A 22394-nucleotide genomic window follows, 5' to 3' on the forward strand; every position below is an offset into this window, starting at 1 on the left:
ACAATGGAGAAAACCATATTTAATTTCTAATTTTTAAAAAAAAAATTTCTCTTGCTACTGATTCTCTCCCCTCAGCCTGAAAATATGTTCAGTTCTTCTCTTGTTTCTCCTCTTGGTTTTCCTATTTCCGTTAGTGATGTTATCTTTTTTATCTTATTATCATTTATCTAGGCAGGGTAGATAATAGGGAATCATCTTTGAGTCTTCAATTTCCTCAATTCAACATAAAATTCTACTGATAATATTATGTTGTTTACTTACTTGTGTTAGGTACACTGCTAAGTACATTAGCTGTGTTTTCCTGACTTTCACTGCACCACGTATTCCTGTTTTACATATAAGTAAGCAGAAACTTTGAGGTTCACAGCTAAGCAATGAAGTCAGAATTTGAACTCAAGCCTGTTTATTTCCAAAGTTTCTGCCATTTCAGTTTGTCCTCTCCTATCTTTTTCTACTACTTCTACTACTGTTGCTCTGTGCATGAGTGCTAAGTCGCTTCATTTGTGTCCAACTTTGTGCATCTCTATGGACTGTAGCCCGCCAGGCTCCTCTGTCCGTGGGATTCTCCAGGCAAGAATACTGGAGTGGGTTGCCATGCTCTCCTCCAGAGGAGCTTCTCAACCCAGGGATCGAACTCAAGTCTCCTGCGGCTTCTTCATTGGCAGGCGGGTACTTTACCATTAGCATCACCTGGAAAGCTCTACTGTTGCTCTAGCTCACATTATCAATTGCCAAATAGCCAAATCACCTCATTAACAATACTGCCCAATCTTCATTCACACTCATCATTGGAGATTGGTAGAGGTCTGGTACATTGAATTGCCCTGGTCCCATCAATTTCGTTGTATCTTTACCAAGAAACAGTTGTATTTTATCAGCGAGCCAATCAATGCACTTGTACTGTTCATTATGTTACAGCATTTAATTACATATTATATAAACCAATGAAACCTTGAGTGTAAAATAGAATTGTTCCTGTGAAAACTAAGTTGAGATTCTTTGGAAAGACTTGGTGAGAGTGAGTGGCCTGAAAATATTATAATCCAAATCAGTATAGGAAAGGTGAACCAGACATGCTTGGGAAAAGTTTGTAAACATATCTTTAAGATTCTGCACTCAGATTGCATTTTGCTGCACTTTAAGGAAACAGAAGCTTGAGTGTGGTTCTTACAAGACAAATGATACAACTCTAATTAGCAGACACTCAGAGAAAGGGCCTTGGCATTCTATTCTATTATACAATTACTGAATGTACTCATATATGTCTTAGGTTAAACTATAATATCTAAGATAAGTGTGTATAACGTTTTAAAATCCCCGGCCTGTTAAACCAAGTAAGTCAGTGTTAGTCATTCAGTTGTGTCTGACTCTTTGCAACCCCATGGACTGTAGACTGCCAGGCTCCTCTGTCCATGGAATTCTCCAGGCAAGAATACTGGAGTGGGTAGCCATTCCCTTCTCCCCGGTATCTTCTCGACCCAGGGATGGCCTGCGTCTCTTGTGTCTCCTGCATTGACAGGTAGGTTCTTTACCAGCTGAGCCATAGAGAAGCCCTTCAAAAGGTCATATCATGTTAAAAAGAATTATTCCCTTTAGGGCTTGTCATTTTACATAGTCCTTCCACTCAGGAATGATTCCCATTCTAAATGGAAAGCATGGCACAAATAAATCTATCACAAGAAAGAAACAGACTCATAGATATAGAGAACAGACTTGTGACTGCCAAAGGGGAGGGGGGAGGGAAAGTGATGGACTGGGAAGTTGGGGTTAGCAGATGTAAGCTATTATAAATAGGATGGATAAACATCAAGGCCCTACTGTATAGCACAAGAACTATATTCAGTATCCTGTGATAAACCATGATGGAATTAAAAAGCATATATATATGTCACCCTGGGGTGGGATGACTACAAATTTATTCTAGGATAGTTCTCATCTTATTAAAACCTTTTAAAATGTGAGCCATTCTTAGAGAAGGAAATAGCAATCCACTCCAGTATTCTTGACTCGAGAGTCCCAGGAACAGAGGAGCCTGGCAGGTTACAGTACATGGAGTCACAAAGACCTGGACATGACTGAGCAACTAACGCTAACACACCTCCCATTTTCCCCAGGGTAAAGAAGAGAGTGGCCTTACCTGTGATTGGTCAATGGCTGCAGGTGACTCTTCATGCATCAGGAATGTCATTGTTTTCCTTACTCGCTACAGCCTGAAGATTTAACAGCAAGGCTGGTGCTTATATATAGAAGGAAGCTAATTACTTCATTTCATTCTTTTGTTGGAACATTTTCCTACCCACTTACCAATAATCTTCCCTTTCCTTTCACAGCTCCTCTCTGAAGAGACTAACAATAGTGCATTCATCAGAAGAGCTCCAGTTGGAGCCCAGGAAGAGACAACAGAAGGCTGGGACCAGGCGGGCTGGCTAGAGGTCAGTGTCCACCAGCTCCTGGGTAATTGGCTCCCAGTCTCTCCAAAGGCATTTCTTAACAGAGGCAAATAGAAACTTCCATTTAATTCCATGTGGTATAAAAATGTAATTGTTTCACCCATAAAGGCAGTCATGTTTCTATAACAATGGCTTCATTCAGGGCTTTCAAGAGTCATTACTACAAGTTCTTTTAGGGACTTAAAAGCAATTATTTTCTTGATCTGAAGCAAAAAAAGAATCAGAACATAAGGCTCTCTTTTCCATTTTTATTTTCAATAAATAAGGAAAGACATCACCTGAGTGCTTTAATCATGAGCATCTTTGAGATGACAGTGGATGTGGGGCACTAAATTCATCTCTGACCTAAAGTCATAGCACTTTAATCAGTTTTGATGCCCTTTCTTGGAGAAATTAACAGCTCAATAAGGACAACTCACGGAAAAGACAGGTAATAAACCAAGATGTTGGTCCTCTTATGTGCCATCTGGCAACTCTATTTATTTATTTGGCTGCATTGGGTCTTAGTTGTGGCACAGGGAATCTCAGTTGCATCATTCAGGACCTTTTGCTGTGGTGTACGGATTCTCTAGATGTGGCTTGTGGGCTCAGTTGCTCAGTGGCATATGGAATCTTAGTTCCCTGACCAGGAATTGAACCTGTGTCCCCTGCACTGGAAGGTGGGTTCTTAACCATTCGACCAAGGAAATCTCTGTCTGGCAACTCTTGATAATATAAAATGGCTGAAAATTTCAAGAAAAGCCTCATCCAATCTAAGAGGGATTCTGTTTATTGTTTTTTTTTTTAACATTTCAAGAATATATAATATATATATATATATATATTAAGAGCAGACTTGCCCGATCAGCAGGGCTAAAATCAATGGGTGCTCTGGCCAGCAAGCACTATGCCCTGACTCCCTCTAATTCATATATATGGGCTAGTGGAAACTCACTTTCAGAGTAAATAATAGAAAATTAACAAATAACCTAAATATTCAATAGTAATATACTAACTGAAAAATACATATAAAATCATTAAATGAAATTATTAAAGTAATGTTGTGTGTGTGTGTGTGTATATGTGTGCTAAGTTGCTTCAGTCTTGTCTGACTCTTTGCCACCCTATGGACTGTAGCCATGGTATATATGTATATAACTACATGAAAAAGCAGGTTAAAAATAAGTATAATATATAGCTCCATTTTTTAGAAATATATGTAAACATACAGAAATACAAACATATGCCATATATGTGTGTGCGCGTGTATACACACACACATGCAGTCTATATATTATCTATTTAGGAAAAAAAAAATTGGAAGACTATACACTAAAATGTTGACTGTAGTTGTCTTCGTCTGATACGTTTATTTATTTACTTACTTTTGGCTGCACTGGATCTTCATTGCTGTGCACTGGCGCTCTCCAGTTGTGGTGAGCAGGCTTGTGGTGGCCTCTTTTGTTGCAGAGTGTTGGCTTTAGGGCATGCAGGCTTCAGTAGCTGAAGCTTGTGGGCTCCAGAGTGCAGGCTCAGAAGCTGTGGCACATGGGCCCAGTTGATTCATCCCATGTGGGATCTAGTTCCCTGACCAGGGATCAAACTCATGTCCCATGCATTTGCAGGTGGATTCCTAACCACTGGACAATCAGGGAAATCCCCATCTGAAAAGTTTTTGAGTAATTTGACTCTTTTCTTCTGCTGAAGAAAGTGTACTAATTTCTTTGTGTGTGTGTGTGTGTGTGTGTGTGTGTGTAGGAGAGAAAGAGATAGATTGTTATTTTTTATGTGATTTAAAAAGAGTTAAAACCCTAAATAATGGATTGGGGCTTAAAAATAATTAATAATAGTTACTTTAAAAGAGGTATTTGTGAACTAGAAACCTGAAATACATTGAAAACCACCTAGGCAAGTTAAAAAGAAAATCTAAACATTCTGAGGACAAAATATTATTGACTCATTTGCCAGTTTTCCACCTGTAGTAACTATGGCTTTATAACAACATAGCCAAAATTAGGTGTTAAAGTGAGTCATCAATTTAGAAAGGTAATTATAAAGTAATCCAACCTCACATGTTGATTGCATTCAACAATCCCATTCGGAAGAGCAATATTATATTCTCTTTACTCTAAGCCATTTGTTACTGAAAAAATAAATGAAAAGTGAAGAAAGCATTAGTCACTCAGTTGTGTCCGACTCTTTTCAAATGGACTTTAGCCACCAGGCTCCTCTGTCCGTGGAATGCTCCAGGCAAGAATACTGGCAACTCTTGAAAATACAAAATGCAGTGGGTAGAAATTCCCTTTTCCAGGGTATCTTCCTGACCCAGGGATTGAACCTAGGTCTCCTGCATTTCCAGCAGATTCTTTACCATTTGAGCTATCAAGGAAGCCCAAACCATTCATTACTACAACAGTCAAAAGATACAGTGTATAAAGGAGTTATACATTTTGGACTCTGCATTAGTTTATTAGAAAAATATGGGAAAAAGAGGTGGGTTTAGATATGATTTTCTTTCTCTGATTGCTCCCCTTGGAAGAATTATATTCTGGTTAATCCCCAAGGTAAGAGACTGAGGCTAATATTTATGAACACATGTTAGAGTATCTATCAGGAATCATACTGGTACATTTAACATTCACAACAATCCTGTAAGATATAGGTGTTTGCCATATAAGAGACCAAGGCTCAGAGAAATATCCTAATTTCATGGTCACACAGCCAGTAAGGTGGTGGTACCAAGATTCATATGTGGCCTTTCTGACCCCATAGACTCTGCTCTTTCCAATTAGGCCACAGTTCTAACATTCCATGGTGATAGATTGCATGGTTTTCCAGTATTACTTGATCTCACCTTTCCTATAAGACTATACATCCTGTCCCATTGCTTTTGGGTCTGGCCATGTGGCCTGCTTTGACCACTGGAGTGTGAGCGCAGATAAGATGAACACTACATGCTTTAAGAGGCAACGTGGGTTTCTGTCTACCTTGCTTGCTCTTTTCCCTCTGTCATATGAATGTCCCAAATAGAGAAGCTTCTTCAGTGTGGGTTCCAGAATGTGAAGGCACATGGAGCAGAGCCAAGCGGGTTCTAGCAGCTGCCAACACAGAGCTACCAAAATATGAGTGAGTGTGCCCTGGTTGTTTTCTGTTGCTGCAAACAAATTAACACAAACTTAGCACCTTAAAACCACAATGTATCATCTCCCAGTTTCTATAGGTCAGATGTGTGGGCATGGTGCTCCTGCATACCCTGCTGAGTATCTCACCAGGCTGAAATCAAGGCGTCAGCTGCTGTTCTCATTTAGGATTTGAAGTTCTTTTCAGAGCTCACTGGTTATTGGCAGAACGTGTCTCCTTATGATCATAGGACTTAGTTTCTGTTTTCTTACTGGCTATGGGCCAGGGCTTGGCCTCAGTTCCTAAGGGCTCCTTTCAGGCCTTTTTGGTATGGCATCTTTCATCCTCAAGCCAGTAATGGCACGTTGAATCTGCACCCTGGCAAGTCTCTGACCAGAAAACACTCTGCTTTTAATTGGTTCGCATAATTAAGGGGATCAAACCGATCAATCCTAAAGGAAATCAATCCTGAATATATTGGAAGGACTGATGCTAAAGCTGAAGCTCCAATACTTTGGCCACCTGATGCGAAGAGCTGTCTCATTAGAAAAGACCCTGATGCTGGGGAAGACTGAAGGAAGAAGGAGAAGGGGATGACAGAGAACAAAATGGTTAGATGGCATCACTCACCCAATGGACATGATTTGAGCAAGCTCCGGGAGATGGTGAAGGACAGGGAAGGCTGGCACACTGCAGTCCATAGTGTCACAAAGAGTCAGACAGGACTGAGCAACTGAATAACAGCAACCACAGGTAGGTTAGGTCTGCCTTGATAATCTTATCTTCAAGTCAACTGATTCATAAAAAGGAGGTGCCGAGGAAGATAGCAGGACTTGAGCCTCTGTACTGCTGGCTCCATAAGGGGGTCCCCATGGCGCTCCTGGGGACCGTGGGCAGCGTGGGAAGGAGCTGGGCAGGAAGAGCCAGAGACAGGACAGGAGCAGGACAGGACAGGCAGGACAGGACCACAACGTGGGGGCTGGACCAAAGGGCAAGGAGCCCAGTAGGACCTGCAGAACCCCTTTGCCATGTAACGTAACATCATCACAGGAGTAACACCATTCTTAGAATTGTGCTTACCACAAAGAGAAAACTGTGTTGAAAGCCACAGAAATTTTGAAAGATTGATTTTTACTGCTTCATAACTGACTAATGCAACTGGCTACCTGAAACTGTGTGTCTGTGCATGTAGAAAAGGACACAGATCTAAGGGGCAGCTCAATGAACTTTCACAAAATGAACACACCTCTACAACCACCACCCAGATCAAACAAATATACAAAAACAAGCAAATAGACAAAACCCAGAAAATGATTAACAACACAGGAGCCTGTTTTCATTTCCTAGATGCTAAAATTACCACAATCCTATCTTCTAACACCATAGATTATTTTTGCCTGCTTTTGAAATCGTACAAATGGTCCCTGGCTTCCTCCTCTCAATACTACATCTTTGACTCATTCCCTTTGTTGTATGCAGTTCTAGTTCCCTCCCTGTATTATATTTCATTACATGGATTTCCACAGTTTGTTTTTACATTCTTCAGTTGTTGACAGGCATTTGGTTAGTCTCCAGTTTTTAGTTGTTACCAATCTTGCTACCCAAGCTGTTTACGCTGAGATTCTTTCTCTCCCTGTCCCTCTTCCTGCCCCCCTCTCCCTTTTCCTTCCCTTCCTTCCTTTTTTTCTTTCTTTCCTTGCTTTTCTCTCTATCTCTTTCTTTCTTTCAGATGTCTTTATATCTTCCTTCTCCCCAAAAAGGAGGGAATCCAATTTCTTATTGTCAATACCTTTCAAAGTTATTGGCAATTTAAGAAACCCTCTCTGAAAGATTGTTTGGAAAACCACAGTGAATGGATTCAGACCAAAAATGTAGGGAACTGCAGGAGGGGTAAGGAATGAGGTTTCACACCCTTGGTTTATCTCAGGACAGAAACTGCTTAGGGGAGACTAAGGTCATTTCAACCATCACTCTGAGCGGAGCCATGCAGTGTAGTGGGAAACAAGGTGGACCAAGGCACCATTAAGGGCTCCAAATCGGTTCCTTTTTCTAGCTGATAACCTCAGCAAGACTACCTCTCTGAGCTTCCTTTCCTCCATCTGTCATGGAGGCAGTGATAACCTTCCATTCAGATGTTTCCATTCCTTTCCATACTTATACCCCTTATTCAGAAAACAACACATTTTGCCCCAGCCCCATTGCACCATCTGTTTTCTGATCTTCTCTGCCTTGCTTGTGTCCCAGGAAACCGGCCTCTGTAGACTGTATCACCTGGTTCTGTTACTGTTTTGCTCTGAACTGGGTTCAGCCAGTGGAAGGCACTGGCAAGGCATTGGAGGGAAAGAAGAGAAAGAGGTTGGGTGATTCTCTTGCACACACACTGCTCCCTCCCTGCCCCACTGTTGTTCTGGAGCAGCTGCGTCCCCTCAGGCCACAACACCTTTGTTCCTCTTCTACTTTTTTTTTTTTAATTATAAAACTGTTTTAAGATTTGCCATGTATTTTATTTTTTGATTACTTTTTATTGGACTATGGTTGATTTTGTGCAAACTCCAGGAGATGGTGAAGGACAGGGAAGCCTGGCGTGCTGCAGTCCATGGGGACACAAAGAGTCAGACACAACTGAGTGACTGAACAACAATAATTGATTTACAATGTGGTGTTAGTTTTTGCTGTGCAACAGAGTGAATCAGTCTTACATATACATATATCCACTCCTTTTAGATTCTTTTCCCATATAAGTCATTACAGAGTATTGAGTAGAGGTCGCTGTGCTATACAGTAGGTCCTTATTTTATATATAGTAGTCTGTATGTGTCAATCCCAATCTCCCAAGTCATTCAGTATTCCCCCCTCCCTTACTCCCTGCTAACCATAAAGTTGTTTTCCATGTCTGTGACTATTTCTGTTTCGTAAATAACATTCTTTTGTACCACTTTTTTTTAGATTCCACATATAAGTGATACTGTATATTTATCTTTCTCTGTCTGACTTACTTCCCTAACAATCTCTAGGTCCATCCATATTGCTGCAAATGGAATTATTGCATTCTTTTTTATGTCCGAGTAATATCCTGCAGGCTGTGATTCATGGGGTTGCAAAGAGTTGGACATGACTGAGTGACTGAACTGAACTGAACTGAACTGAATATTCCATTGTATGCTGTTGCTTCAGTCATGTCTGTCTCTGTGTGACTGCCAGAATCGTCTGTCTGTGGGATTCTCCAGGCAAGAATACTGGAGTGGGTTGCCATTGCCCCCCTCCAGGGGATCTTCTGGACCCAAGGATCGAACCCGCATCTCTTGTCTCCTGCATTGTCATGTGGGTTCTTTACCACTAGCTGCTGCTGCTGTTGCTAAGTCGCTTCAGTCATGTCTGACTCTTCTCGACCCCATGAACTGCAGCCTACCAGGCTCCTCCATCCATGGGATTTTTCCAGGCAAGAGTACTGGAGTGGGGTGCAATTGCTTTCTCTATTACCACTAGCACCACCTGGGAAATCCAGTTCACTTCAGTTGCTCAGTTGTGTCCAGCTCTTTACGACACCATGGACTGCAGCACACCAGGCTTCTCTGTCTGTCAACAACTCCCAGAGCTTACTCAAACTCAAGTCCATCGAGCTGGTGATCCATCCAACCATCTCATCCTCTATCATCCCCTTCTCCTCCCGCCTTCAATCTTTCCCAGCATCAGGGTCTTTTCAAATGAGTCAGTTCTTTACATCAGGTGGCCAAAAGATTGGAGCTTCAGCTTCAGCATCAGTCCTTCCAATGAATATTCAGGATTGATTTCCTTTAGGATGGACTGGTTGGATCTCCTTGCAATCCAAGGGACTCTCAAGAGTCTTTTCTCCAACACCACAGTTCAAAAACACCAATCCTTCAGTGCTCAGCTTTCTTTATAGTCCAATTCTCACATCTGTATGTGACTACTAGAAAAACCATAGCTTTGACTAGATGGACCTTTGTTAATATTCATTATATGGATATATGTAATTTGGGTTTCCCTGGTGGCTCAGACAGTGAAGTATCAGCCTGCAATGTGGGAGACTGGGGTTCAATCCCTAGGTCGGGAAGATCCCCTGGAGAAGGGAATGGCAACCCACTCCAGTATTCTTGCCTGAAGATTTCCATGGACAGAGGAACCTGATTGGTTACAGTCCATGGAGTCATGAAAAATCAGACATGACTGAGCAACTAATACACACACTTATCATATATAATATATATATATATCTTCTTTATATAAAGATATGCCATATCTTCTTATCCTTCTGTTGACGGATATTTGGGTTGCTTCCATGGCCTGGTTATTATAAACAGTGCTGCAGTGAACACTGGGGTGCATGTATCTTTTTGAATTATGATTTTCTCCAGATATATGCCCAGGAGTGGAATTGCTCCTTCTTCTCCTTTAAAGATGATTGTGATTTCTCATTCATTGGTGTTCCACCATCCTTTGCTTCTTAACCCAGTCATTATCTCTGTAAACAGTCCCTTTATTATACTGTTAGGCTTAAGCCCTTTGAAGTGGATACTTGCAGTGTTCCTGATACTGGAGAAGGGAGCCCTATCATATTGTCAAACATGATGGGGAACTAGAAATAGTATCAAAAGCTGGAAGCCAAAGAAAACCAGGGATCTAAAGAACCAGAGAGGTGAGATAGAGGAATGATGAATCATAGAGTCATATGAGCAGTTTCTGCAGTGTCTCTTAAGTTCTTTACCTGCATGGCATTTAACTTCTGTGAGTTAATATAACTACTTAATCTAGAGGTGAGGAAACTATGCCTTAGAGTGGTTAAGTAATTTCTTGACATCATTCTTTCATAACTGACAGAGCTAAGATTTGAATCCATGACATTTTACCTCCCAAACCTCTGCTCTTAAACAAAACAGAAATTTACTCTCTATTGCAGAAACAAGAGCTGTGGTTGACTGCTAGCTTTACATACTTTCGAGACTTAGTATGCAGCATAACTGTGTCTTGAAGACACAGAAATGGGACAGATAATTTGAAGATACTTAGCAAGTTTATACAGGTGTTAATGAGTACAGAGTTGGAAGGTCACGATGCGAGCAGCTGGCATCTCTTCTCCGTCACTTCCTGGTTCCCAAGCTTTGACAACTCTTTATTGACCCCAAAACAAAAGCCAGCCTCCTTTGCTTGCGCTTTAGAGTTCTCTGCAATCAGATTGCATCTCTCTTTGGGGATGACCTCCTGCCTACGACATACTCAACTTGCTGTGATCAAACTGACTTACTGTTTGTGGTTCATGTGTTTCTTCATCAGGTTGCCTTTTCTCTATTTCTCTTATTTGAAATTCTTTTCAGCCTTTTTGTCCCACTTAAAAACTACTTCCTCTAGACAGATATTTTCTTATCACCTCCCTCCTCTGAACATTGACAGCTTTGTTTATGCTACTTTCTTTGCACATATATGCTACTTGGACTTCTAGTTGTCTACATTCATCTCTCTTAGACATTAGGAGCTTGGAGGGTGAGGAACCCTAAGATGAGGAAAACAGAACCCCTACCCACAAGGTGGTAAGAACACAAAGAACTATAAATACCAATGCCTCTGTGTATTTGGGGATTTTACTTTAGGCCACTGATAAGGATATGTAAGAGTTAATGTTCATATATAGTTGAGGGAATCAGGGAAGGTTTCTTGGATAAAAAGACATTTGGTATGTACTGGGAACTCTGGTTGGGCTATGTGCCATCATAAATTGGAGAGAACCTCCTGGGAGACACAAAGTGTTGCTTTCATTGTTTATCCCAGTATCTCTGATGATTAATGAACCTAGTAACAATGTCTATCATGTACTGAGTGCTTAATAGATACCAGACCTTGTGTTACATGCTCTTTGTACATTATTTCATCTAATTCCTATGAGAGCATCCCCATTTCACAGATGTGAAAAACCAAGGCTGAAAGAGATTTGGTAATTTGTCCAAAGTGGCCCAGTTAGTAAGAGGCAGAACTAAATCTTATACCTGTATCTAACTGATTAGAAAAGTCCAAAAGATGAAATATGAGGCCACATTGCCTTTCTTGTTACAACTTGATATGATATATAATCCTTATTTATGCATCTACCACCAACATCGCAGAGAAAATTCAAATCCTCAAAGAACCACATGAAGCCAACATAATCCTCACATAATATTTATAAACTGACAGATTTTAAGCAATCTAATTATTTACAATGTGTCTCTGAGGTTCTGGTTTTTTTTTTTGAGAGTTCTACATTTTAAAAAATAATATTTCAAAACAATGTTCCATTTATCTTTTTTAGATTGATGCATTAAAATTACACCTCTTTAATCTGAGGTACCTAATTAATTCCAAACATCTTTGGTTTTCTCTTGAAGTATTTTCTAAAAATAAAATATGGTCCCACAGTAATTATGTTAGTCACCATTCAAATCATGGTCTCTATTTAAATTCAAAACTGTGTCTAGTAAGTTTAAAAAAAACTTGGTCTTTGATATTTTTATCAGGATGAAAAATGTCACAGTGCCTTCCAAATCTACGAATGAAATTAAATTTGGAGTTAGGAAACTGCCATGCATTATAGGATATGGGTTAAGTTATCAAAATCAGTGAGAGTGCACTTTCCAGATGCTCAAGCAATGAGCATTAACACTGGAGTTTCCTGGGTGCAAGTTATAAACTAGTTGTACAAGCTGAGAAAGAAATCTCAGTATTTTTTTCTTAATTCATAAAACCCTTTTTCCCTGCTGTTATGAAATATTTCTGTGCTGCGTGGGAACAGTAATGAATTTTCATATTAACAAAATAGGATTGCACATCAAGATGTTGACAAGTATGTGACTCAAAGTCTTCAACCCCAGGATGAATTAAAAGGCAGCCTCCATATTGCACTCTGTTAGAAATGGAGCACAGAGGTCAGTGAGCTTAAGGACAGATTGCTAGCAAAATCTGCTAAAGAAGTGAGAGAGAAGGAGCCTTCCAGGGGTACATTATTTTCTAACAATAGGCAGAAGAATGGCAGATGTTCAGAGGTGTGGCTCCACCAAATAGAGTGCTCTTTCTCAGGCCTCTTGTTGGATGCCTTGCACTGGTGCAGAGAAGCAGCTTTGGAGAACTACAGGAAATGTTAAAGCTTTAGTAGAGACTCCAGTGCTAAAGATTTGGGGAAAGAAGTCAGGTCTGAAAGACATAAAGTTTGGAATTGTTGGGGTTTTGGTTCCGTTTAGTAAAACTAATTGTCACCAGAAACAAAAGGACAGTGGAAAATGGAATCGGTGCAATTTTATCGAATCATTGTTGTATGCATGCATCAACATATGAACTTTTGGGCAACTAACAAACAGTATGGGCTTCTCTGGTAGCTCAGTTGGTAAAGAATCCATCTGCAATGAAGGAGACCCTGATTAGATTTATGGGTGGGGAAGGGATAGGCTACCCACTCCAGTATTCTTGGGCTTCCCTGATGGCTCAGCTGGTAAAGAATCTGCCAGGAGTACAGGAGACCTGGGTTGGGAAGATCCCCTGTAGAAGGGAAAGGCTACCCACTCCAGTATTCTGGCCTGGAGAATTCCATGGACTGTATAGGCCATGGGGTCACAAAGAGTCGGACACAACTGAGCAACTTTCACTTTGCAGATCACATATTCTTGTTAAGATATGTAGAGGGCTGAAAACATCTCCCAGAATGATCACAATTGTCTATTGTTATGCTTGGCAGGAATTGGACTATAATATGGGTAAAAATTTGATTTGTTTAAAGTATTTTACACTCCCTAGAAAATACCTCCAGCATCATGAACATCAGTAGGCTGATAAATATAATGTATCTTACGGAACAAGGCTCAGGTTGACCAACCATCCTGGTTTGTCTGGGACTGGGGAGTTTCCCCAGGACATATGGCTTTCAGTGCCTCTGAACCCACCACTAGCCTGGGGTAGTACCAGGCATGCACGGATGGTTGGTCAACTAACAATAAAATCAAATGTTTCACTTTCTGTTTCATATGCTAAATTGACATGAAATTTAAAAGTGCTAAGAACGACAACAACAACGACAAAAACCAGCTCTTTTATTTTTAAGCCACTAACTTCTATTTCTTTTTAAGAATTTTTATTTATTTATTTTGGCTGCAATGGGTCTTAGCTGCCCTGCAGAGGATCCTTTGCTGAGGTGTGGAGGCTTCTTTCTTAATGGTGGCGCGTGGGCTCAGTAGTTGCAGCTGATAGGCTTAGTTGCCCCACAGCATGTGGTATCTTAGCTCCCTGACCAGGGATTGAACCCTCATCCCCTGAATTGGAAGGTGGATTCTTAACCACTGGGCCACCAAGGAAGTCCCTATTTCATTTATTATTATTTTATTGATTTGTTGAAAAACTGATTTTTTTTTAATAAAGCAGTGCAATAAAATGTTACCTTCTATTATAAACTGAAGATTTTTTAAAATAGCTTATAAGGAATGATTCAATCATTTCATTACATTAAAGCATATCAAAGCTTTTGCTGTATATATAGAACAAATAAATAAGCCAAGTCAAAAAGCAGGCAATGAAATGAATCCTGAAAACTAATACAGTGAAAGAGAAGACGTAGCTGTATGAGAGCCAGCTGTTGCATTGGCGATGTTCGGTATTCTGATGGGAGTTCTGTACGTGGATGTGTTGAAGGACTGAAAGAAGCTGAGAAGCAGCGTCTTATTGGAGATACAGCAGACAGCTGCGTCTTGGGATGAGAGGAAGTGATGGGAGGAGTTGAGCCGCTCTGTGCCGCTTCCTTGTACTTGGGCCTCCTTGACAGAGGACAAACTGCAGTTGAAGTGGGAAGAAGAGCAGGACAGAATGTGAAAATGCATACCAACACCTGAAGATCATCCTTTTTTGTGTGCTTCAGAGCAGGGCTTCAGGCATTTCTGATTATTGCATTAGGATTTAATAATAGCTGAGTGGTTTTAAAAATACATTTTAGAAAGAACATTGCACATGTTTGTGAGTCATTCTAATTTAAAATATAAGGTGTTCTATTTTTCTTCCTTGCTTTTATATTGTGTTAATTGTACCTAAATGTACCTCATTTAACTTTTGTCAAATGAGTGAAGCTGGATACAAAGCAAGATGGCAATCATGGTTTAGGTTTTTTTAAAGGGAATATTTTATATAAACCAAGAAGAAATAAGTAAATTAAATTTACTAAATATTATTAGTATAAGCTATTTCCAGGTTGGAAAATAACAAATTTTAACTTTATTTTGTGTTATTTCCCATTCTCCAAAATGCATGCATATTATTTTCAGAGTAGAACTAATAGTCTTTCAATAAATATTCTTTTTCAAAAAAAATGAAACATTTTGATTACTTTCATATTTATTAGAGAAAGTGATAAAGTGAGAAGCATTTCTTGAGTATTTCCTACACATAAAGAAGAAGGCATGATCAATACCCTCAAAAATTGTAAAACATATCAGGAAAGGCAGACTGAACCTGGAAAAAGAAAAATCGTATTAGGTTGTGATAATAAAAGTCAGTATTATTCAAATTCATTCACTAAAAAAGCAGTTTTATGGGGACTTCCCTGGCCATCCAGTGGTGGAGAATCTGCTCTGCAGCACAAGGGACCCTGGTTCGATCCCTGGTTGGGGAACTAAGATCTCACTTGCCACAGAGAAACTAACCCCTGGGGCACAACCCCTGAGCCTGCACACCTCGAGGAAAGATTCCTGCCTGCTGCAACGAAGACGTGATGCAGCCGAATAAATAAATAGTTTTAAAAAGCAATTTTAGTATTCTTTTGTGCTATGTCCTACATCATACATGTATTGAAAAAAAACCCACTCATTAGAATACCCCTTCATCCTGGAGAACAGAATATGTTCCAGAAACTGCCCCCGCCCCTCACCATAAAAGCTTTGTACATAGCTTCCCAAAACAGCATCTAGTCTAAAATAATCCAATTTACTGCAAACGCTGATGAATGTTCACCCTCTCTTCAATCACTTCCAACTCTCCATTTGTCATTCATCTCACCAATAGGTGTCTGTGTTAAATCTCCCTATTTTATAGAGTCACTGGAAAACCAAACCAAATGGAGAAGAAGGACCACATTTTCAGAGTTTTAATATCATCTTTGGATTCTAATTGGATCTACTTTGCTTACAATTCTAATCATTTGGGTCAGTCATTTTCATTTTGAGCTGAGATAGATAATTGTATTGTGAAGTATATTGTAGTAATTGATATTGTGTAATTGTAATTGTGAAGATAGTAATTGTATTGTGAAGCTTCTCTGTACTCATCTGTACAATGGAAATAAAGCTGATCACATAGAATAAAGGTCACGCTATATCTTCCACTTGCTGAGAAATATTACATTGTCTGAAGTCTTTGTGGGAAAATTAAACATCAAACAATTACAATGATTGACCACTAAATTTTTAAAAGGTAAGAGAGCCTCTTTTTTTCTATACCCAAATAAGTGGAAAAATAAAAAAACAAAAACTATTCTCTAAATAGAATAACGGAAAATTGTTTTTCACCTTCCCTAAGAAATCAAACGTGTTATCGTTACCATGGCAACAAGTTGTCAGTCTAAAGACTGGAGTTTCTCTGGCCTGCCTGCTTATTGAGCAGAAGGAAATAGAACACTTTATTGATATTATTTTAGTTTAAAATTAAAAATCATCAATGTATTGAACTTCCCTATTGGTCCAGTGGTTAAGAATCCACCTGTCAATGCAGGGACATGGATTTGATCGAGTCCGGGAAGATTCCACATGCTGCGGGGCAACTGAGCCCACTTGTCACAACTACTGAAGCCCGGGCGCTCTAGAGCCCACACGCAGTAACTAGCGAAGCCATCTTAATGAGAAGCAATTAGAGAGCAGCCTAGCTTGCCAGAGCTAGAGAAAGCCCTCACATAGCAAAGAAGACCCAGTATAGCCATAAATAAAATAAATAAATAAAATGTAAAAATGAATGTCTTTATGTTCTTGAATGGTCGGAATACACATAGAGTAATAAGAACCACATTGCAAAAGGAATTTGGGCAGGGGTACTAACTAAGGGAGCTAGGCTCAAGGCACAGAATTTGCCATCTGTGACCTGCTGGTGGCTGGGCAGTGACCTCTTGGCTCCTGACTGGACTCTGAGTCCCTTCACTTGGCCTTGTTTCCCTGTCTCTGGTTGGGAATACTGGGTCAGTGACAACATGTGTATGAAAATCCATTTCTCACCAGTCAACAAGTGCTTATTCAGTGCATATTATCAAGCTGGTGCAAAAGTAATTGAGGTTTTTTCACTGTTGAACTTTGCCATTTGATATTGGAATACATTCTTAAATAAATGTGGTTATGTTATACATCATGGGCTTCCCTGGTGGCTCAGGTGGTAAAGAATCTGCTTGCAATGTGGGAGACCAAGATTCGATCTCTGGGTTGGTAAGATCCCCTAGAGAAGGGAATGGCTACCCACCCCAATATTGTTGCCTGGACAATTCCATGGACAGAGAAGCCTAGTGAGCCACAGTCCATGGGATCATAAAAAGTCAGACATGACTGAGTGGCTAATACTTTCACTATATATCATTTTAATGCACATTTCCTGCTTTATGTTTTTTTTTCTAATGACTTATTACTTGCTGTGTATTTTATATGTATTTGAGACTATGGAAATGATATTAGACAAAAAGCAAATTCAGGCGATTTTCTTATTCAAATTCAAAATGGGTTGTAAAGCAGCAAAGACAACTCACATCATCAAAAACACATTTGACCCAGGGACTGCTAACGAACATACAGTGCAATGGTGGTTCAAGAAGTTTTGCAAAGGAGATGAGAGCCTTGAAGATGAGGAGCACAGTGGCTGGTCATTTGAAGTTGATAACAACCATGTGAGAGCCATCATCGAAACTGATCCTTTTATAACGACACAAACATTGCCGAAGAACTCAACATCAACCATTCTACAGTCATTTGGCATGAAGCAAATCGGAAAGGTGAAAAAGCTCAATAAGTGTGTGTCTTGTGAGTTGACCACAAATCAAAAAAATTGTCATTTTGAAGTGTCATCTTCTCTTATTCTATGCGACAACAACAAACCATTTCTCTATTGGATTGTGATGTGCGGAAAGTGGATTCTATATGACAACTGGCAATGACCAACTCAGCTCAGTGGTTGGGCTGAGAAGAAGCTCCAAAGCACTTCCCAAAGCCAAACTTGCACCAAAAAAAGGACATGGCTCTTGTCTGGTGGTCTGCTGCCTGTCTGATCCACTATAGCTTTCTGAATCCTGGTGAAACCATTACATTTGAGAAATATGCTCAGCAAATCAAAGAGATGCAGCCACACATGAAGCCAGCATTGATCAACAGAAAGGGCCCGATTCTTCTCCACGACAAGCCCAACTGAATGTTGTACAACCAGCACTTTGAAAGTTGAACTAATTGGGCTACAAAGTTTTCCCTCATCGACCATATTCACCTGACTTCTCATCAACTGACTACCACTTCTTCAAGCATCTCAACAACTTTTTGCAGGGAAAACGCTTCCACAACCAGTAGGAGGCAGAAAATGCTTTTGAAGAGTTCCTGAGGCATGGATTTTTACACTACAAGAATGAGCAAACTTATTTCTTGTTGGCAAAAATGTGTTGATTGTAATTGTTCCTATTTTGATTAATAAAGATGTGTTTGAGCCAGATATAATGATTTAAAAGTCATGGTCCAAAATCGCAATTATGTTTGAACCAATCTAATACCTACCAGGTACCATTTCAGGACCTGACATGATGTTTGAACAAACAGACAAAATTACTCCCACCATAGGCTCACATTCTTGTGGGGGAAAACAGGCCAAAACCAAGCAGGTAAACCAAAACATAATATCAGATAGTAATAGAAACCACTGAGAAATATAAAGCATAATAAGACAGTAATAGGAAAATTTTTGAAAGAAGAGGGAAATATTGAAAAACTAAAAGCTTCCATAAAACCATAATATTTTAATGCATGTACAACTAGGCCTGATAGATGTAGATATTACACATGAATGTACTAATGTATCAGTCATTTTTTAAAAGCAAATACAGATTGAATAAGACCTTGTCAGGTACTGGGATCATTGCTGAGAAAAGTGAGATAAGACTCAGTTCTAGAGTTTAAAGTATTTCAAGCCCAAATACTGCTACTGAAAGCCCCAAATTTGAGATCTTCAATTCTCTTAGGACCATATGTTTTATCCCTCTTGAGTAAATACCTTTAAAGTTTTCCAAGTATGCTTTAAAAAAAAAAAAGAAATTATTTTTAATTGGAGGGTAATTGCTTTATAATATTGTGTTGGTTTCTGTTGATGTATTAATAGCAACATGAATTGGCCATAGGTATATGTATGTCCTGTCCCTCCTAAACCTCCCTCCCCCAGGTATGCTTTATTGCTCTAAAAAATGCCTTTTAGGATATTTTTATTTAGTTTCTTACCAAAAAAAAAATGAGAGTGAAGACTTAAAACTTTTCATTGTCTGGCTTACCATTTTACATAGCAAGTTTTTTTGTGAAACTCAAGATTCTTGAGAGTCCCTTGGACTTCAAGGAGATCAAACCAGTCAATCCTAAAAGATTTCACCCTGAATGCTGCTAAGTCACTTCAGTCGTGTCCGACTCCGTGCGACCTCATAGACGGCAGCCCACCAGGCTCCCCCATCCCTGGGATTCTCCAGGCAAGAACACTGGAATGGGTTATTGAAAGGACTGATGCTGAAGCCGAAGTTTGATACTTTGGCCACCTGATGTGAAGAGCTGACTCGTTAGAAAAGACCCTGATGCTGGGAAAGATTGAGGGCAGGAGAAGGAGGTATCAGAGGATGAGATGATTAGATAGCATCATCAACTTAATGGACATGAGTTTGAGCACACTCTGGGAGATAGTGCATGCTGCAGTCCACGAGGTGGCAAATAGTTGGACACAACTTAGCGACTGAACAAATGGAAGAAAATACACGTGGATTCTGAAAGAATTTGAACGGTTTTGTGAAAAGCAGAGCCATTCCTAGCAACAAAGTAATGCTGAAAGGTTTGGAGTGTGCACTCTGCTAAGGAGCCCATAAAAACAGAGATTGCACCTTGGGATGAAGAACTGGGCAAGGCATACAGTTGCGGAAGGACAACCAAGCCCTCCCTCTCCCGCTGAGGTTGTGCTGGCAACAGATAACAGAACTTCAAGAATACTGGACCACCCAGTGTGGCAATTCCTGTCTTCTTATCTGATTGTATTTATTCTTTATTGTCTCATAAAGAACCTTTCACCAACTTGGCAACTTGGTCAAATAACACGTAGGCACTGTATTTTTATGTGGCCCTAAAACAACAGCAGTGATTGCGGTAAGCACACTTAACTGCTTTTTAGATGATCAGCACTCAGCATGGATTATAATTGTTTGCTTTCTTTACCTGGATTGAAGACCATATTCTGAGATGCTCTGTAAATAATTCTGAGATGTTTTGTAAATCCTGTATGCAGCAATATAGAAATGTTTGTTTTATAGCAGTGGACAGGGTTGAGCAAAACAGGCCGTTCACAATCGAACTCTTGGGAAATACTGAGTCTAGAAACTTGCAGATGCATTTCTAAGGGTTGAAAGCTGTACTCGTCCTCCTCTAAAGTTTTGTTTTTTGTTTGTTTGGTTGATTGGTTTTGTTTGCTTTGTTTTAAGCGCTTGTTAATCTTCAGACCGTCAGAATAATACCCTGGTGCCCTTGGGTTAACCTTGCTAACTGTGTTGTGTTAGGTGCCTTTGAGAATCTCATCAAGGTGAGCAGTTGACAACGTCGAGACCTGCAGCATCTCTGATGAAAGCTTAGGGAAAAACTATTCATGTGGGAGCTTGTCCTTCTCTGGGCTTCGTGCCCAGGCCTCTCTTTCCCACTCGCAATCTTACATGTACCCCCATTAATTCTCTTCACAAGAGGCATTTTTGGTCCTTTCCAATTCAGAGGATATTGTAATAGGAGCGCCATTAGCACAAGTTCTGGGTGGTGGAACACCATGGTTCCGCCCCTTTCTTCCAACAGAACAGCCTGTACCGAGGCAGGCGGCAGCAATCCTTTGGAAGATGCTGACAGTCAGTTAATTAATGGCAGAACCCACGTGTGCATAGGGGATATTATGACATGTTCCCTCTGAAAGATTATTTCTACTCAAAGTAAAAATGTTAATAAGCTAATGAGCCTATGATTTATTTTTTCAGATTTGGAGACTGATTTTAATTGCATTATATCAATAGAATCAACACATTTTCCTTTTCCTTTCTACATTAATTAATTTATTTTGAAATGCACAGATTGTGGAGATTGTGTGAACTATAACCTACACCATCTCAGCATTGCCCTGTGCTTGCTACAGGTTCACAGCATTGATCTACCTCTTTCAAGTTCTTTTTGTTTTCCTTACTTGCCAGCCTTGCCTGAATATGGGCTTTTTTGCCTTTCCTTTCTATTTTGTAGCCTTCTACAAGCCAGACCAAGGCTCATCTGTTTCCTTTAGTTGCCATTCAGCCCTCAGAAAGCAAGGTTCTGCTTTGATTTTTGAAATACTTGTCTGCCCTCCGTACTTCACTGGTTTAGATTATTTTGGTTGGGTCATCATGACATGCTGCATCATTTCTTAAGTTGTTTTCTTACAGCCTTGCCGGTGATTCTATTTGATTTGATGTAAGTGGATGAGTCACTTTTGCCTGTTGCTGTTTAGCTTCTAAGTCATGTTTGATTCTTACAGTCCTGTGGACTATAGCCCACCAGGCTCCTCTGTCCATGGAATTCTCCAGGCAAGAATACCGGAGTGGGTTGCCATTTCCTCCCCAAAGGAATCTTCCCAGCCCAGAGATCAAAACCAAGTCTCCTGCATTGGCAGGCGAATTTTATACCACTGAGCCACCAGGGAAGCCCCCGCTTGGCCTTATATTTGAATAAAATCTGCTCTCTCATCAGGCGTATGTGTGTATGTGTGTGGTGAAGGCTAATGGCGGTGATGGGGTGAAGAAGAAAATTTGAGGAGAAAAACCTTCTTATGCCTGTGATATTAGCAGCTTCTCCCAGTCCAAGGAAGGATTCTCCCATTGAGATTTCCTAGAAAATACAGAGACTCCCCGAAATGCTTACAGACCAGCCTAGGTTTCTCTCCAAATCCAGACATTCTTAGGGCTGCTTGGCAAATAAAAGCAAAGAGATCTCTGAAAATAAGAATTTGCTTTGCAAAAGCCCCACACCTGTCCAGACTGATTTTTTTTTAATTAAAAATTTTGTTTTAAATTTCAGGCTGGTCAAAATGGTTAGTTTTTTCAAATCTCCCCAGGAGCCTGTATCATATGGAGAGAAGGGATATAATGGGCAGAGAGAGGGATGATATAGACAATCACATGTGGTTTGATTGAAAATGTATGTGGGTGAGCAGGTCAAGATCTTTCTTTTCATTGACAGTGAGTGATCTGTACACAGTAGACACTCAGAAAACATTTAATTTAAACATATTTAATATTTAATGTTTACCAAAAAAGCTTTTGGTAGAGATAAAAATACATGTTGAGTTGACTGAAAAGTTCATTTGGGTTTTCCTGTAACATCATCTGAACAAACTGTTTGGCCGACCCAAGATAAGCTAAAATGTTTTAAAATAACTTCCAAAACCTTGTGTAAGTAACAATCAGGCAGAGACGGACCAACCAGTGCTCAGCAAGCCCCAAGAAAGGGCTGGAATGAGGAATACAGGAAAATCTTGCCTAGCACGTTCTTCAGGGACCACTACCTGGCTGGTGAGCTGGCATCCCCAGTGTCGCACCCTAATTTGGTTTCATGACCCCAGGCTTTG

The 22394-nt window shown here is 40.0% G+C and overlaps 1 protein-coding gene across 5 annotated transcripts in view; it reads left to right on the forward strand.

The window, feature by feature from the left end:
- The window catches only part of LMNTD1 (lamin tail domain containing 1), a 489768-nt gene that overhangs the window by 315000 nt on the left and 152374 nt on the right, over positions 1-22394 (forward strand). For all 5 annotated transcript variants that reach the window (XM_086401687.1, XM_086401684.1, XM_086401683.1 and 2 more), the window contains one exon: positions 2331-2432. The gene's annotated coding sequence lies outside the window, so the exon portion shown is untranslated. The remainder of the gene's footprint in view (positions 1-2330; positions 2433-22394) is intronic.

Source organism: Bos grunniens, chromosome 5 (genome assembly GCF_055505025.1).
Source record: "Bos grunniens cultivar Pamir isolate PY7600 chromosome 5, Bosgru_T2T1.0, whole genome shotgun sequence".
Classification (NCBI taxonomy): Eukaryota; Metazoa; Chordata; class Mammalia; order Artiodactyla; family Bovidae; genus Bos; species Bos grunniens.